Here is a 7111-nt window from a genome sequence, read left to right as displayed (position 1 = left end):
ACCCAGATTTTTTACCATATGAACAGTAATCATTAGGATGTCCATAACTCACTCAAAACAGGTCCAATTGACTTAAAATTTTTACCATGGATAGATTAGACATAGAGCTATAATTCTTATGAAGATACCAGAGCCAAAAATGGCCAGTACCAAGTCAAATAACTTGCACAAGTTCGGGTACCAAAACTGCCAGAACTAAAAGTGACCTAAAATTGACCAAATTTTGCACTAAAGGTGCAATCTATCCAGCTTTAGTAAATTGACCATATCTTGGTCTATACAACTCAGAATGACCTGAAATTTTGCCCATAGTGCAATAAGACATAGAGCTACAATTTTGTGTCTTTGACTAGAAGCTAAAAACCAAGAGAAATAGGACTTTAAGCTAGACCAATCTAGCACACAAAAATTGAGAATATGACATTTACATACAATGATGCTTGAGGTAATTTGGCAATGAATGCCAACTTGTAAAAAGGGTAAAATGCATTATATTGACAGAATATTAAATTGTAAATTGTGACATGTTAATGCTAGAATTAACTTATTCATATTACCTAAAAAGGTCAACATATGCATTGACTTATGAAATTACATAATAGCTAGTAAGCTCTAGAAATTGAAGAATTAAATAATTAAATTACAATGTGCCCTAGTTTGCCTAGTTGACTAGTTTGGATAGTTTGGCATGCCAATAGAATTTTGACAGCTGTTCTATAAATGGCTACATGCCATACTATGTTTTTACGGCTTATTATGCTGCAGTGTGACTTTAATAGCCTACGGTTATACATATTATGTTATTATACTTGGCTTATCGCCAGATTGACTATATGGCTTTTTAGCCACACTGTTTGCACACCGGGAGACACTTTGTGATCGATGGTGTGACAGCCCGAGGTACTAGGTACCCAGTGCCAGCATATCCATTTATCCAGTCTGGTCAGTATATAGGCTACACAGGCAGTTAATTTAAGCACTATTAAATTCAAATAGCTAAATCTAGTCTTCTGACATACAACACCACCAAAATTAGCACAAATTGAAATGCTAGCAAATAAAAGTAGAATCAACAACTGTAAAGAATATCGATGTCATAAATTCATAAATAATTTATTTACTTTATTTTATTGTATATTTCTTTATATTTGGCACCACTAAGAAAACTTGCTTAGCGCGTTGCTTTTGTAACGCGTAGGTATTGGAGACACAGCTGGGGAGCCCAGCAGACCTATGACCGGGTGAGACATCAGATCTGCACAGGAGTCTAGAGTCATCTGCACTGCATTGCATACATGGTAGAACTTAGGATATTTTGTATTTTATACTTCTGTTGTATTTTTGAAATTCGGCCCTGTATTTTGTAATATTATGAAAGCTCTAAAGCTTGTAATATTTTATACATATTAAATAACATGGAGATTTTCTAGATATATTTAAATTATTATAGACTGTATTACGGAACTGTTTAATGACAGTAAAAATCTATTGACTTTACTAAGAAATCAAGACTGTGAAATAGCTGAGATTTTGATATTATCATATTGAAGTGTTTTTAACAGGTTTGGAAAGACAGTTTGTTCGAAATACAGAACACACCTTGCCAAATTTTTATTACCATTTTTGAAACACTGATTTTATTGAAGTATGAAAATAGTATCAGCATAATATGAATATTATATAAAAGACTTCTTAAAATCAAATTGAGTTCAGGAAATGAGATAACAATAGACTAAGTGCTCCGGCATGCTGTGTAGCACGCCTTGCTCTGCTATGTTGTAGACGGGTGATGGGTGTTATAGAAAACTAGCTTAGGATGACTTAAAAATTAACCAAATCCAGGTAACCAATTCTGGACTGGTAAAAGTGACCAAATGAACAATATTTGTTTATTTGGCCATAACTTTGTGTAAAAATGTCCAATTGACCTGATTTTTATGTCAATGGAAATATTAGACAATTTAGAAAAACTTTCATGAAGAACATAAACCCAAATTCTAACCATAACCTAATGAAATTATCCACCAAAGTCAAGACACCAAAACTGCCAGATCCAATTTCTGCCCAGAAATTCTGGGTAATGGCCAATCCGGCCAGCCATGGGAAAAATGGCATAACTTGAGCTACAAAACTCCAAATGGAGTGATTCAAAAAGGGAATTAAAGAAGACACAATAAGGAACAACTTTGATGAAGAGAGTATAGCCAAAGGTTTACTGTAGATAGACCTAATGGAACAGTGAACTTAAGTGAGCCAAAACTGAAAATTTAAGATAATGTCCATTGGGCCTGGAATTGAATTTGGCAACCAATGCCAACACATATAATATTCAAAATGTGGTATGTTGGTGTCATTAGAACTAACATACCCATTGATTATGAAAAAGTCAACATTTTGGTTGACTAACAAGATGGATAGTAACTCCTAAATATCAAATGCAATGAATTACACAATTAACTTTGTAATATGCCCTAATATGTCTAGTATGATTGGTTTGGATAGGTTGGCATGCCAATAGGGTTCTGATAGTAGTGCTGCATATGGTTTTATACCATTCTGTGATTTATGGCATTTTGTGCCATTCTATGATACAATGGCCTATGGCCATTTTGCTATACTTAAAATACTTGGCCTTGTGCTCAATGCTTATTAAGGCTTATTAGCTGTTCTGTTGTACACCTGGAGACACTTTGTGACCGATGGTGTGATGGCCTGAGGTACTTGGTACCCAGTGCCAGTTTACTCGTTTATCCAGTCTAGTCGACTGATATAGGTTACTTGGGCAACCAAATTAAGTCTTAAAAAATTATTACCAAATAATGAATATAAAAGTACTAAATACATAAAAATGTTAATAATTACCAAAAATTTTAGTTTGCATGAAATAGTAACATAATATCTGCATATTTATTTATTTAGTTTATTTTTTTTATTTGGCACCACTAAGCTGTATTACTTAGCGCGTTGTTGTTTGCCACACGTAGGTACTGGAGACACTGACAAAGAGCCCAGCAGACCTCAGACTGGGTGAGATTATAGATTTGCGTGAATTCAGAGTCACCTCCATTATAGTGCATCCTTGGTAGGACCCTTAGGCATCTTTTGGATTTTGTATTTTGTATTTTGTAATAAATATTAGTTTCTGTTTTGTACATTATAAACTCATGTAATTATATGATGATGTAATTATCTGTAAATTTTATTACTTAATAAATCTTGAGTATTTCTCCATGAAATTGAGTTTAATTATGATATAAATGAAATTGTAAAATTGTGTTGAAATATTGAGATTTTTTAGAAATATTGAGATTTTTTAGAAATATTGAGATTTTATTGATGGATATTGGAGTTGATGATATGAACAATATACTGGGAGTGTTTTTAAAAAGTTCAGAAGAACTGTTTTTTCAATTTATAGCCGGCACTCTGCCGAATTTTCTGTAAAATTTGCAGAAATTTTGAATTAATCAAAATTTCAACGAATGACATAAATGTTGCAAAAATTTCACCTAAAAGCTTTTTAATCTATAATATAAGAATGGGAAATTGTAATAAAATAAGATAAAATGCTCCGGCACTCTGTGTGACATGTCTTGCTCGGCTATACTATAGACGGGTAAGGGATGTCACATTTAGTTGTATCAGAGCACGGTTTAGGTGTTCTGGGTCTAGATAGAGCACATACCATTGCATTGCATTTGTAAGTGTTGAGATGACACTAATGCAGATCTATTGTTTTGGTTGTTTTTATTAGGATATGGACCCAATCTCAAAAAGAGTAGTTGAAGAAGAGGTGGAGAGTCATGCTCCACCTATGACTGAAGTTAGAGGTAGGGAGGAACCTACTCCACTAGCACAGGAGGCACCTGTACAGCCTCTACAGGCCATGTTTCAACAAATGGCTGAATTTTTCAAACAAATGGTCGGAGTTATGCCACCAATACCACCTCCACAGCAGAAGTCTCATCTAGAGAAGCTAAAAAAATTTAGGGCTATGGACTTTCTAGGAAAGAAAGAAGGTGACCATGTGGCAGTCGAGAATTGGTTGGATAGAACTGAAAGAGTACTGAGATAGAACTGGAATAGTACTGAAACAACTCCATTGCACCCCAAAGCAGAACCTGGAGGGTGCTGTGTCCCTGCTACAAGACGATGCATATCAGTGGTGGGACACAGTATCCAGTGAGGTACAGCCAGATTAGATAACCTGGGACTTTTTCCTTACAAAATTCAGAAAGAAGTATGTGGGCAGTGTATATTTGGAAGAAAGAAGAAAAGAATTCATCAGTTTGAGACAGAAGCAGTTGTCAGTGGTAGAGTATGTAAGGGGATTTGTCCAATTGAGCTGCTATGGAAGAGAAATATTCCCCAATGAGACTGAGAGGTGTAAGAGGTTTGAAGAAGGGCTAAATGACAACATCAAGATTATGATAACAGCTTTAAGGATTACAAACTTTTCAAAATTGGTTGAAGCTACATTAAAGGTTGAAAAAGTTAGAATTAATGAGCAGAGCAGGAGGGACAGACAGCAGAAGAGAGGTACGGGTCAGACCAGTGCACCTTCTACTCCTGGTAAGTAGTTTAAAGGTCCTCATACTCAAAGTTCCAGTTAGCCACAAGGTCAGGGCTAGTCCCAAAGGCCCAGATCTCAGTTCACACCGAGGAGAGGCCAGTCCACACCCTCAGTGGGTAGCTCTCCAGGGACAGTGTTCAGGGGACCAGTCCCAACAGTCTCTTCAGCTTGTCCACACTGCCAAAGGTGGCACAAGGAGGAATGTTGGTGAGTGACTGGGGGTTGCTTTCAGTGTGGGTCTACAGAGTATCAGATTAGAGATTGTCCAAGGAGGGCTGCTACAACTACTCCAACATCAGCAGATAGGCCTACCCCTATAGCTCCAAGAGGTAGAAGGTCGGGTAAGGCTGAGGTAGCTGGTACATCACAAAGGCCGACAACAAAGTTAGTTGAGAGGCCAGAGGCCAGGGCACCTGCAAAGGCGTATGCCATGAGAGCTCAGGAGGAGCAGGAAACTTCAGATGTCATTAGGGGTATGTTCTCCTTTTACAACACATCTGTACATGAATTGGTGGATCCGAGATCCACCCACTCATACATATGCATCAAGCTAACCGTAAAAAGGGGAATCCAAGTAAAGGAAAGTGACCAAGATATTCTGGTCACTAATTCACTAGGCCACAGTGTGGTAGTGAATAAGGTGTATAAAGGTTGCCCATTGAGGATTCAGGGGTATGAGTTCTCGGTAAACCTGATTGAATTTCCTTTTCACGAGTTTGATGTGATCTTGGGAATGGATTGGTTGTGACGTCATCAGATAATAGTGGATTGTATATTGAAGAGGATTATATAGAAAACTCTTGAGAATGATGAAATAATAGCTGTAAGGAAAAGGACAGATTTTCTATCCAATGTCATCTCAGCCACCACTGCAAGGAGACTAATCTGGATGGGTTGTAAAGCCTATTTGGCGCATGTGGTTGATACCAGAAAGGATAGACCTAGTCTCCATGACATTCCCACTGTGAATGACTTCCCGATGTCTTCCCTGAATAATTGCCTAGTTTGCCAGCAAAAAGGGAAGTGGAATTTGTCATTGAGGTACTGCTGGGTACCGCACCAATCTCCATTGCTCCTTATAGGATGGCACCTACTGAGTTAAAGGAGTTAAAAATTTAGTTGCAGGAGTTACTGGATAAGGGATTTATATGCCCTAGTGTGTTAGTATGGGGAGCTCCAGTGTTGTTTGTGAAAAAGAAAGACGGGACTTTGAGAATTTTCATTAACTACCAATAACTAAATAAAGTAACTGTGAATAACAAGTATCCATTTCCAAGAATTGATAATTTATTTGATCAATTAAAGGAAGCAGGCGTATTTTCCAAGATTGATCTCAGATCAGGGTATCATCAATTGAGGGTAAAGGATGCAGATGTGCCTAAGACTGCATTCAGGACTCGGTATGGGCACTATGAATTCCTGGTAATGCCGTTTGGATTGACAAATGCACCAACAGCTTTCATGGACCTTATGAACCATATCTTCCATCCATACTTAGATCGGTTTGTAGTGGTCTTCATTGATGATATACTGGTATATTCTAAGAATAAAGAAGAACATGATGAGCATTTGAGGATTATTCTGCAAACTCTGAGAGAGAAGAAACTGTATGCTAAGTTGTCTAAGTATGATTTCTGGTTGAGTGAGATCTCCTTTCTTGGACACATAGTATCAGCTGATGGGATTAGAGTAGATCTCAAGAAAATTGAAGCAGTGATGGAATGGAAGCCTCCTAGAAATGTAATTGAAGTCAGAAGCTTATTGGGGCTAGCTGGTTACTACATAAGGTTTGTGAAGGGGTTTTCCCTAATAGCTGTTCCACTGACCAAGTTGCTACACAAGAATGTTAAATTTGACTAGAATGACAAGTGTCAATCCAGTTTTGAAAGGTTGAAGGCTATGTTAACAGAAGCACTAGTGTTGAAACAGCCAGTATCTAGAAAGGATTTTGTGGTCTACAGTGATGCCTCACATAATGGGCTAGGGTGTGTATTGACGCAAGAGGGGAAAGTGGTCACCTATGCTTCTAGGCAGTTAAGGCCACATGAACAGAACTTTCCTACCCATGATCTGGAACTAGCAGTGATCATTTTCGCATTGAAGATATGGAGGCACTATTTATATAGTGAAAAGTGCTACATCTACATAGACGAAAAAAGTCTAAAGTATTTGCCAACCTAAAAGGAGCTCAACCTTAGACAGAGATGGCGGATTGAGTTCAGAAGGACTATGACTATGTGATTAACTACCACCCTAGGAAGGCAAATGTAGTTGCTAATGCCTTGAGCAGAAAGTCCATCACAACTTTGAGATTATTGCATGCCCGTTTGTCTTTAGCTCAAGAGGGAGCTATTTTGGCTGAGTTGCAAGTGAAGCCAAACTTGCTACAATAGATTCAGGATGGGCAGAAGACAGATGAGAAGCTAATAGCTGTAATAGGCAAAATTACAGAAGGAAAATAAACTGATTATGAGGTGAAAGAAGATGGGTATCTATACTACAAAGGAAGAGTGTGTGTACCAGATGATGGAGAATTGA

This window comes from Hevea brasiliensis, chromosome 11, assembly GCF_030052815.1.
Source record: "Hevea brasiliensis isolate MT/VB/25A 57/8 chromosome 11, ASM3005281v1, whole genome shotgun sequence".
In the NCBI taxonomy this organism is placed as follows: domain Eukaryota; kingdom Viridiplantae; phylum Streptophyta; class Magnoliopsida; order Malpighiales; family Euphorbiaceae; genus Hevea; species Hevea brasiliensis.
The sequence above is the reverse complement of the archived record's forward strand: the minus strand, read 5'-3'. Positions refer to the sequence as shown.